General features: G+C 46.6%; 1 long non-coding RNA gene across 1 annotated transcript; it reads right to left on the bottom strand.

Annotated features, from left to right (window-relative positions):
* Positions 1–6,649: 6,649 nt before the first annotated feature.
* LOC129534773 (uncharacterized) lies at positions 6,650–10,549 on the bottom strand. Its single transcript, XR_008681476.2, has 3 exons — positions 10,350–10,549; positions 7,129–7,247; positions 6,650–7,037 (listed from the first exon to the last, which is right to left on the bottom strand). It is a non-coding gene; the product is annotated as an uncharacterized lncRNA (long non-coding RNA).
* Between the last annotated feature and the right edge of the window lie 292 nt (positions 10,550–10,841).

The raw sequence follows: 10,841 nt of genomic DNA, 5'->3' as shown, positions 1-10,841 counted from the left end.
TCCCTCTTCTCACCCAGGCTGGAGTGCAATGGTACAATCTCGGCTCACTGCAACCTCTGCCTCCCAAGTTCCAGCAATTCTCCTGCCTCAGCCTCTGAGTAGCTGGGATTACAGTCATGTGCCACCACACCTAGCTAATTTTTGTATTTTTAGTAGAGATGGGATTTCACCTTGTTGGTCAGGCTGGTCTCAAACTCCTGACCTCAAGTGATTAGCCTGCCTCAGCCTCCCAAAGTGCTGGGATTACAGGCGTAAGCCACTGTGCCTGGCAGCCTGGTCCTTGTTGAAGGCCCTGAGCCGACCCCATGGGAGCATCGGGCGTTCTGTCTTTTGCACCATGAAGCACACTGGCTAAGATCCAGCTATCTAAGTGCAGCTCAGAACAACCTGCCTACAGGTTTCCAGGCCATGCCCTGGGGACTCTGACTCAGGGAATCTGTGAGGGCCCAGGATTCTGCTTTGTTTATGAACTCCAAGATGATTCTGATGCTGATTCACTGCAGCTTTGAACTCCCAGACTCAAGAGATCCTCCTACCTCAGCCTCCCAAATAGCTGAAACCACAGGCTATGGGGATGACAGCAGATGCTGCTTGGTGAAATACCAAGGCTGCATGGCAACGTGCACTCTTGGAGAGGTTGTCTGCTATGGGACTGAGAGCAGGTGACCCAGATTGAGGCAGCTTGGGTCAGGCCCCACTCTGTCCCCTCCAGCTGTGTCTCCTTGGGCAATTCAGCGTTGAACTCCGGCTCAGTTTACTCATCATACACGGCCTGCAGGACGGATCCGTGCACCTTCCATTCTCAACCCAGCAACCGGGCAATCTCTAAAGCCCAGATTCAGCCTCCTTCTCCCTATTGGAGGGTCTCCTTGTTTCCACAGTAAGCTCCAGGACCCGCAGTAGGTAGACAATGCTCTATCTGCTCTGGTCTCAGTTTTTGCTCCAGTTAAAGACCAATTTCTTGGTTCCAAAGGCAGCCAAGAGCTATTCTTTGTCTCTTAAATAAGTGGGGCTTCCCATGGGGAATACAGTGCCAGGTACAAGGAAATAAGAGAGGAGGGATTCTAGCCATCTTTAGCTGAGTACTGGCCAGCACATGTATGTGAGAAAATTACTGGCTGGGCGTGGTGGCTCACACCTGTAATCCCAGTACTTTGGGAGGCCAAGGCGGGCGAATCACCTAAGGTCAGGAGTTCGAGACCAGCCTGGCCAACATGGTGAAACCCCGTCTTTACTGAAAATACAAAACTTAGCCAGGCATGGTGGCAGGTGCCTGTAATCCCAGCTACTCAGGAGGCTGAGGCAGAAGAATCATTTGAACCGGGTAGGTGGACGTTGCAGTGAGCCGAGATCATGCCACTGCACTCTAGCCTGGGCAACAGAGTGAGACTTCTCTCAAAAAAAGAAAAAAAAAAAATTACCTGAGGCCAGGGAAAGAATCACCCAAAAGGATTAGAAAGAACAATTCAAGGAGCTCACGCAAGAATGGGAATAGTTTCTGTTCCCTCCAGCCAGAGTAGAAATCCTCATAATTCACAGGGTATCAGGGAGAATATTCAGAAGGGTCTTGCCTCAGTAGTGGGGGAAAATTAACCCCAGACTAAACACTTCTCTGGTTCTACCTACCAAATCTTAAAGAGTAAGCCCTGAAAGGATGAGATTGTTAGGGAAGCAAGAGCCTCAGAGAGCCAGAGTAGCGCCATTTTAAGTTCAGCTCCATCTTGAGACTAACAAGGCACATTCCTTGCCAGTTACAACCCACGGTCATAAGATGTTTACAGCTAAGAAAGCAGATTAGTAATGCCTGCAAGGACAAATACCTACAACGACAGAAAGTCCTGATGTCCCAATACCCATAACAATACATGCTTTCAAAATAATTATAGTTATGCTTTAATGTCCTTACCTGCTAAAATGTCAAAGATAGTTTTCTTTAAATCAATAGAATAATACATTTTGTCATGTTGTCTGCCCGCCCACATGTAGACATGGCTTGCTTTAGTCTTTACATAGATAAGACTTCTATATAAGAAAAACTTAAAACAAGGACAGTGCATTCCTTCTCTTGCTTCCTGAGGACGCCCTACTCCCTAAGGAAGTAGGTTTCAATAAACTCTCTTTTCACTGCACTCTGCGACTTGCCTTGAATTCTTTCCTATGTGAGATCCAAGAACCCTCTCTTAAGGTCTGGATTGAGACTCTTTTTCTGGTAACAAAATGGTTTCCAAACTACTTATTTATTTATTTGAGATGAGGTCTTGCTCTGTCACCCAGCCTGGAGTGCAGTGGCATGATCACAGGTCACTGCAGCCTCAACCTCCTAGGCTCCAGTGATTCTCTGGCCTCAACTTCCCGAGTAGCTGGGACTACAGGCATGCAACCACCATGCCTGGCTAATTTTTTGTATACATATATATATATATATATATATATATATATATATATATATGATCCACCCACCTCAGCCTCCCAAAGTGCTAGGACTATAGGAATGAGCCACCATGCAGAGCCCCCAAACTACTTAAAGATATCCCCAAATAAAACAGAACATTTGTGGTAATACAAAATTACCCAGAACCCAGTGAGGGAAAATTCACAATGTCAGGCACCCAGTCAAAAATGACCGGACATTCAAAGAAGCAGAGAAATACAACCAAAAATAAGGAGAAAAAGCAACCGATTAATGCTGAGCCAGAATTTGTAGAATGGCCAGAAAAGGTCATATTCCATGTGTTCAAGAAGCTGGAGAAAAGATTGAGCATTTTAGGTAGAGATATGGGTGATATACCCAAAAAAGGTCCAGATTGTACTTCTAGGTATAACAATAACAAGGTCTGAGGTGAGCCATTAGTTCTATATTTGGTGAAGCCATCCTTTGGGAATGAAGGGGAAATAAAGACATTCTCATATGAAGGAAAATGAAAAGAATGTATTGCAAGTGGATTTACCCTTAACGTTTAGCTGAAGGAAGGTTTTGTAACAGGAAGAAAATGATAAAAGAAAGAATCTGGCCAGGCGCGGTGGCTCATGCCTGTAATCCCAGCACTTTGGGAGGCTGAGGCAGGTGGATCATGAGGTCAGGAGATCGAGACCATCCTGGCCAGCATGGTGAAACCCTGTCTCTACTAAAGATACAAAAATTAGCCAGGCATGGTGGTGCATGCTTGTAATCCCAGCTACTCAGGAGGCTGAGGCAGGAAAATCACGTGAACCTGGGAGGCAGAGGTTGCAGTGAGCCAAGATCATGCCATTGCACTCCAGCCTGGGCAACAAGAGTGAAACTCTGTCTCAAAAAAAAAAAAAAGAAAGAAAGAAAGAAAGAAAGAAAGAAAAAGTCTTGGAGCATCAGAAGTGAGAAGGAACAATGAGGAGGGCAGAGATCTGGGTCACATACAATAGACTGTCCTTCCCCTCCTGAGCTTTATAATCATATTTGATGATTGGAACAAAAATTATGAAACCATCCAATACTCAAGACCAAGATATTTAAAAGTGGGAAAGAGAAAAAGACCAAAATTGCAATGGGGTCTTACTAGGAGATTATAATAAATTACATACGTGTATTGTAATACCCAGGGCAACCAATACAAAAACTAGACAGAGAGATGCACTGAAAAACACTACAAAAAAATGAAGATGACAGATTCTGCAGCTCTTCCAAACAATCAGTAGATCTGCATGTACTGACACGGGAAGATGTCCAAGACACTCGGTAGTAAAATAAAAACAAGCTTCAGGACAATATACATATAATCCCTTTTAAGTAAAAATCACATCTGTGTTATCTGTGTCAGCTCAGGTCCTCTGAGAAACAGGCTGCAATGTGGAATTACATGGGATTCGATGTGCAAGACATTTATTGCAGAAAATGCCTGCAAGGAAAAATGGCGGGGTGGAGGGGTGCTGAGGAAGCTGGGGGTATGGACAGTCCCTATGGAGGAGTGAGAGGAAGGATGGTTGGGTCATAAAGTGGGCTGGATATTGTCCCTCCAAAAAGATGTATCCAAATCCTAATCCCCGGTACCCGTGCATATGACTTTATTTGGAAATAGGTTATTTGCAGATGCAATTAAATTAAGAATCTCAAGATGGGATCATCCTGGATTTGGGGTGGACCCTAAGGTCGATGACTGGTATCCTTATAAGAGGAAGGAGAGGGAGATTTAAGACACACAGACACAAAGGGGCAAAGCCATATGAAGATGGAGGTGGAGGAGCCAAGAAACTCCAAGAATGGAGGACAGCTGCCAGAGGCTGGAGATAGGCACAGAACAGATTTTCCCTGAAAGCCTCCAGAGGGAACCAATCCCGCCCACAACTTGATTTCAGATTTCTGGCCTCCTAACTGTGGGATGATACATTTCTGTTGTTTGAAGCCACTCAGTTTGTGGTCATGTGTTTCAGCACCTATAAGAAACTAATACAAGTAGGAGAAATCTTAGGTCAGGGCGAGGTGGCTCACGCCTGTAATCCCAACACTTCGGGAGGCTGAGATGGGCCTATTACTTGAGGTCAGGAGTTCGAGACTAGCCCAGCCAACATGGTAAAACCCCATCTCTACTGAAAATACAAAAATTAGCCAGGCACGGTGGCGGGTGCCTGTAATCCCAGCTACTCAGAAGGCTGAGGCAGGAGAATCCCTTGAACCTGGGAGGCGGAGGTGACAGTGAGCCAAGATCACACCACTGCACTCCAGCCTGGGTGACGGAGCCAGACTCTGTCTCAAAAAAATAAAAAATAAAAATCCGAGACTAAGAAAGTTTTGCCAAAGCAGATGGGGTGTCCTCGGCAAAGTTATTCATCAGAGGAGTCCTGCATGGTCCAGGAACGGGCCTCACCCAGTGTCCCCGGCACACTCCATCACGGGCTGGGAGCAGCCTGCAAGACATATGGCCTTGGCGTGAACTTAGTGATGGATTTCAGAACAGGCAGCTGGGGCTGTGGGCCAGTCACCCTCTCTGCAGTGGGAAGTCTAACAGGCATGTGTTCCTGGCCACCCTGCTGTGGACACAGACTGCTGACCCTGAAAAAGAATCCAGTTGCCTTGGCAGAGATATTTTTGTAAATAACTTTTTTTTTTTTTTTGAGACAGAGTCTCTCTCTTATTGCCCAGGCTGGAGTGCAATGGAGCAACCTTGGCTCACTGCAACCTCCGCCTCCTGGGTTCAAGGGATTCTCCTGCCCAAGTAGCTGGGATTACAGGAGTGCGCCAGCCCACCCAGCTAATTTTTGTATTTTTAGTAAAGATGGGGTTTTGCCATGTTGGCCAGGCTGGTCTCGAACTCCTGACCTCAGGTGATCCGCCCACCTCAGCCTCCCAAAGTTCTGGGATTACAGGTGCCCACCACCATGTCTGGCTAACTTTTTGTATTTTTAGTAGAGACGGGGTTTCACCATGTTGGCCAGGCTGGTCTTGAACGCCTGACCTCCTTCTCAATTTGTTCTAAAATCCTAGGTTTTTCATGCACAGGGTTTATCTGCATGGGGCCTCTATCGCCATGATGGCTGGTCCTGCTTTGGCGACCTCTGTGTTCAACCCAGGGCACCACCAGTAAGTAATCCTATGCAGAGTCTCTGATCATATCATTCAGGTTTCCTTTAGGTGACTTGACATATGCTATGTGCAAGTGTGAGGGTAGCCGGCACATGCTTGCCTGGCCTCCCCAACATCTTCCCCTTTCTCTCAACAATGACCTTGGGGGATCTGCACACAGACATGACCCTGACACAGATGAGTGCCCTTCCACCCTCTTAAAGTGCTCTTGCTTTGCAGAAACAGATTGCACTCTGTCTCCAGTGAGGAGGAGAGGAAGTGGCAAATGTCAGGTCCAAGCTCAAAAGTCTCCGAGATGGATCAGTGATCGCCGCACCTCTGAGATGGATCAGGGATGAACCTAGGACCCCACACAGGCCCTTGAGGTGTGAGGCAGGATCTGCCAGGTGCTGCGATTTTTAAGGATATTCTGAAATTCTTTCCCTCTGTCTCTCTGTTCACTGGCATTGACCTCACTCAGATGTGGATGTTTCAAACTCATTCAAACAGACAGTAGAATGATGGTTGCTAGGGGGTAGGAAGAGAAATAAATGGGGAGAATGTGGTCAAAGGGTAGAAGTTTTCAATACTGCAAGACAAACAAGTTCCAGAGAGCTCAGTCTGTGCAACATAGGGAGACCCCCATCTCTACAAATAATTTACAAATTAGCCAGGCATGGTGGCACATACCTGTGGTCCCAGCTACTTGGGAGGCTGAGGCAGGAGGATTGTTTGAGCCTGGGGGTTTGAGGCTGCAGTGAACTATGATTGCACCATTGCACTCCAGCCTGGGTGACAGAACAAGATCCTGTCTCAGAAATTTTAAAAAGCTCCAGAGAGCTGATGTACAGCATGGTAACATTAGTTAATACTCTGTATTGTATGCCTGAAATTCACTAAGATGTAGATCTCAAGTGTTCCAACCACAAAAAGGAAAAAAAAAAGGCAGTAACAGGGAATGTCGATGGCTTTGTTAATTAGCTTGATGCTGGTGATCATCCCACAATACATACGTATATCAAAATGTCAAGTTGTACTCCTTGAATATATGCAAGTTTTATTTGTCAATTATACCTCAAGAAAGCGGGAAGAAAAAAGCACATGCGGCAGGTGGGTTCTCTGGATGCAGGTGCTAATATGGAGTCTGGGGAACAAGGGACTCATTAGGAAGCAACAGCTGTGAAAAGGAGGAGGAGAAAGCAGGGCCAAGCTGAAGGAAAAGAGGAGCTGTAACCACAGGCCCAACAAAGCTTCGGCTGACCTGGAGGGACCCTGGAGAGAGGACGGCCTGTCAGAGTGCACCATAGCCAGACCTCTCTAGCCTGGTTCAATCACCAGATGCAGGAAGTTTGAAGTGTATGACCTTGGGAAGGCATAGGACTTTACCCTGGATTGAGAACATCCGGTCAAAATCAGCCTTGGAGCTCTCACTCAGTGTGTGGGAACAAAAATCATCTCACTCCTCTTCTGGACTTTGTGGGTACTGGAGTAGGGCCTAGAGCAGCTGCAGCCATACGAGGGGAACAGATTGAGGCAAACAATTCCCCACTCCCACCACCAACTCCCACCAAACCCAACCCACCTGCTACACATACCAGGTACAAATGCCAGAAAACCCACTGCCAACTGGTACAAGCAGGAAGGAGGATTTCTTGACTTACGAATCTGGAAGTACTAAAAGCAGGTTGATACCAGGATGGGTTTGACTCTGCAACTTAATAATATGTATATAGTTATCTATCTATCATCTATGTATCTATCTTCTGTCTATCATCTATCTATCATTATCTATCACCTATCTGTCTATCATCTATCATCTATTCATTTACCACCTATCACCTGTTTATCATCTATCATCTATCACCTATCATTTATCATCTATTGATCTATCTATCATCTATCACCTATCTATCATCCATCTATGATCTATCTATGATCTATCTATCATCTATCTATCATCTATCTATCTTCTATCATCTATCTATCTATCACCTGTCTATCTATCATCTGTCTATCTATCTATCATCTGTCATCTGTCTGTCACCTATTACTTATCTATCATCTATCTATTTATCTATCACCAATCTATTGTCTATTATCTATCTATCATCTATCTATCTCTATCATCTGTCATTTATCTATCACCTATTAATCTATCAATCATTCAGTCAACTATCTATCATCTGTCTATTTATCTGTCATCTATCTACCTATCACCTATCTATCTATGTATCTATGTATCTATGTATCTATGTATCTATGTATCTATCTATCTATCTATCTATCTATCTATCTATCTATCTATCTGATATGGTTTGGATTTGTGTCTCCGCCCAAATCTCATGTTGAATTGTAATCCCCAGTGTCTGGGAGGGGACTGGTGGGAGGTGATTGGATCATGGGGGTGGATTTCTCCCTTGCTGTTCCCAAGATAGTGAGCTCTTATGAGATCTGGTTGTTTAAAAGTGTATAGCACCTCCCCCTTCTCTCTCTTCCTCCTGCTCTGGCCATGTAAGACGTGCCTGCTTCCCCTTCTGCCATGATTCAAAGTTTCCTGAGGCCTCCTCAGCCATACTTCCTGTACAGCCTGCAGAACCATGAGCCAATTAAACCTCATTTCTTTATAAATTACCCACTCTCAGATAGTTCTGTATAGCAGTGTGAGAATGGACTAACACACTATCTACCTATCGATCTATCATCTTAGTAACATAGATACTAAAATGTGTAGAAACTCACATGATGATTGTATTAGTCACATGGTGACTGTATCAGAGAAACAGAACTAATACAATATATATAGGTAGAGAGAATCGCAAGTGCCAGGACCCGGGGGTGGGACATTCTCAGAGTAACTCAGGGTAGGAAAGGTCCATGAGGCAGGATAATCCAAGGTAACATGGTGAGACATGAGACAAGACAGGTCTTGGAGCTGCAGCTTCTGAGGCCTGGATGTCCTGGGTCAGGACTCAGATTTCACTCCAGGCTTGTGGAGAGCCTCTGGAGGGTTGGTCAAGACAACGACCATCTGACTCAGGTTGTAACAGCAGCATCCTGGCTGCTGTGAGAAGAGAGTGTAGAGGCCCTGGAAGAAAGCAAGGAGGCCTAGGAGCCTATTCTAGTAATTCAGGAGGGAAACAGTGGGGGCTGAGTCCAGGGTGCTGGCAGTGGAGGTGGTGAGAAGGGGTTGGATTCTGGGTTTGTTCTGAAAGTGGAACTGACAGGGGTTCCCGGCAGATTGGCCGTGGGTGCAAGAGGAGGAGAGGTATGAGAATGACTCAGGGTTTGGGCCAGAGCCCGGGGGACGGCAATGCCATTTGCTGAGTTGGAGCACCAGGGAAAGGGAGTCTGGGGGACATATTGTTGGGTTTAGACATTGGAGCTGTAGGTGTCTGTGAACACCAGGTGGAGGTGTGCACAGGTGTGCACATCAGCCTGGAGTTGGGAGAGCAGTCAGATATGGGGACAAGAACATGTCAGGGCCCAGGCACGGAAGTTGAATTTAAGCCATAAAGTCACCCAGGGAGCAGAGGGCAGGGTGCCAGGCCTGGACACTCCTGGGTTAGGGGTCAGCAGAGGAGCAGGAACCATGCAAGTGTGGCAGGTGACAGGGGGTCAGTGCAGAATAGAGTCCTGGAAAACAAGCTTCAGGAGCATTTCAGCAAGCAGGCAGATCTGATGCCACCAGCCAGCACCCGATTGTGTATCTCACACAGCTATAAAGTCCATTCTCACATTGCTATAAAGAACTACCTGATACTAGGTAATTTATAAAGCAAAGAGGGCTCACAGTTCTGCAGGCTGTACAGGAAGCATGGCTGGGGAGATCTCAGGAAACTTACAGTCATGGTAGAAGGGGAAGCAGGCACGTCTTACATGGCCAGAGCAGGAGGAAGAGAGAGAACGGGGAGGTGCTATACACTTTTCAACAACCAGATCTCCTGAGAACTCACTATGATGAGAACAGCGGCCGGGCAAGGCGGCTCACACCTGTAACCCAGCACTCTGGGAGGCCGAGGCAGGTGGATCACTTGAGTTCAGGAGTTCAACATCAGCCTGGCCCACATGGTGAAACCCTGTCTCTACTGAAAATACAAAAATTAGCTGGGTGTGGTGGCGGGAACCTGTAATCCCAGCTACTTGGGAGGGTGAGGCAAGAGAATCGCTTGAATCCAGGAGGCAGTGGTTGCGGTGAGCTGAGATGGTGCCACTGCACTCCAACCCGGGCGACAGAGCAAGACTCTGTTTCAAAAAGGAAGAGAATAGCAAGAGAGAAATCCACCTCCATGATCCAATCACCTCTCACCAGTCCCCTCCCCTGACACTGGGGACTACAATTCAAGATGATATTTGGGAAGGGACACAAATCCAAAACCATATCAGATAGATAGATAGATAGATAGATAGATAGATAGATAGATAGATAGACACACGGATAGGTAGGTAGATAATGGATTGATAGATGGATGGATGGGTAGACGAATAGATAGATGGATAGATAGATGAATAGATAGATGGACAGATAGACAGATGATGGATAGATAGACGGATGGACAGATAGACGGACGGACAGATAGAAGATGGATAGATAGGTCGATGGATGGATAGATGATGAATAGATAGATGAGTGGACGGATAGATAGGCAGATGATGAATAGATAGGCGGATGGATGGATAGATGATAGACAATGGATGGATAGATAGATAGATAGATAGATAGATAGATAGATAGATAGATAGATAGATAGACGGTGCAGTGTGTGGAATAGTGTCCTTCAAATTCACGTCCACCTGGAGCTGCAGCATGAGCCCTTACCTGGAGATGGGGCATTTGCAGATGTAATTAATTAAGATGAGCTCACACTGGATTAGGATCATTAGCCCTTATCCAATGACTGGTGTCCCTGTAAAAAGAGGACGGGACACACAGAGAGACATAGACGGGAGGCCCCATGTGAAGACCGAGGCAGAGATGGGAGCCACGTATCTGCAAGCCAGGGATGGCCTGGGGCCACCAGAAGCTGGAAGAGGCAAGGAAGGGGCCTCCCCTGGGGCCTTCAGAGGGAGTGCGGCCCCACTGACATCACAATATCAGACTTCTGGCCTCCAGCACTGTGAGAGGACACATTCGTGGTGTTTTAAGCCATCTGACTTGCAGTACTCTGTCCCAGCCGCCCTAGCAAATGAACACAGACGGCTACTTAAGAGTCCCTCTCCGGTTACCCAGCCCACCCTAGACGCCACTTTTAGCCAGAGGGTTGGGGCCTTGACCCCACACTGCCTCGTCCCCTCTGTCCTCGCCCCGACC

The sequence above is a fragment of the Gorilla gorilla genome, chromosome 6 (assembly GCF_029281585.2).
Source record: "Gorilla gorilla gorilla isolate KB3781 chromosome 6, NHGRI_mGorGor1-v2.1_pri, whole genome shotgun sequence".
In the NCBI taxonomy this organism is placed as follows: domain Eukaryota; kingdom Metazoa; phylum Chordata; class Mammalia; order Primates; family Hominidae; genus Gorilla; species Gorilla gorilla.
The sequence above is the reverse complement of the archived record's forward strand: the minus strand, read 5'-3'. Positions and strand labels throughout refer to the sequence as shown.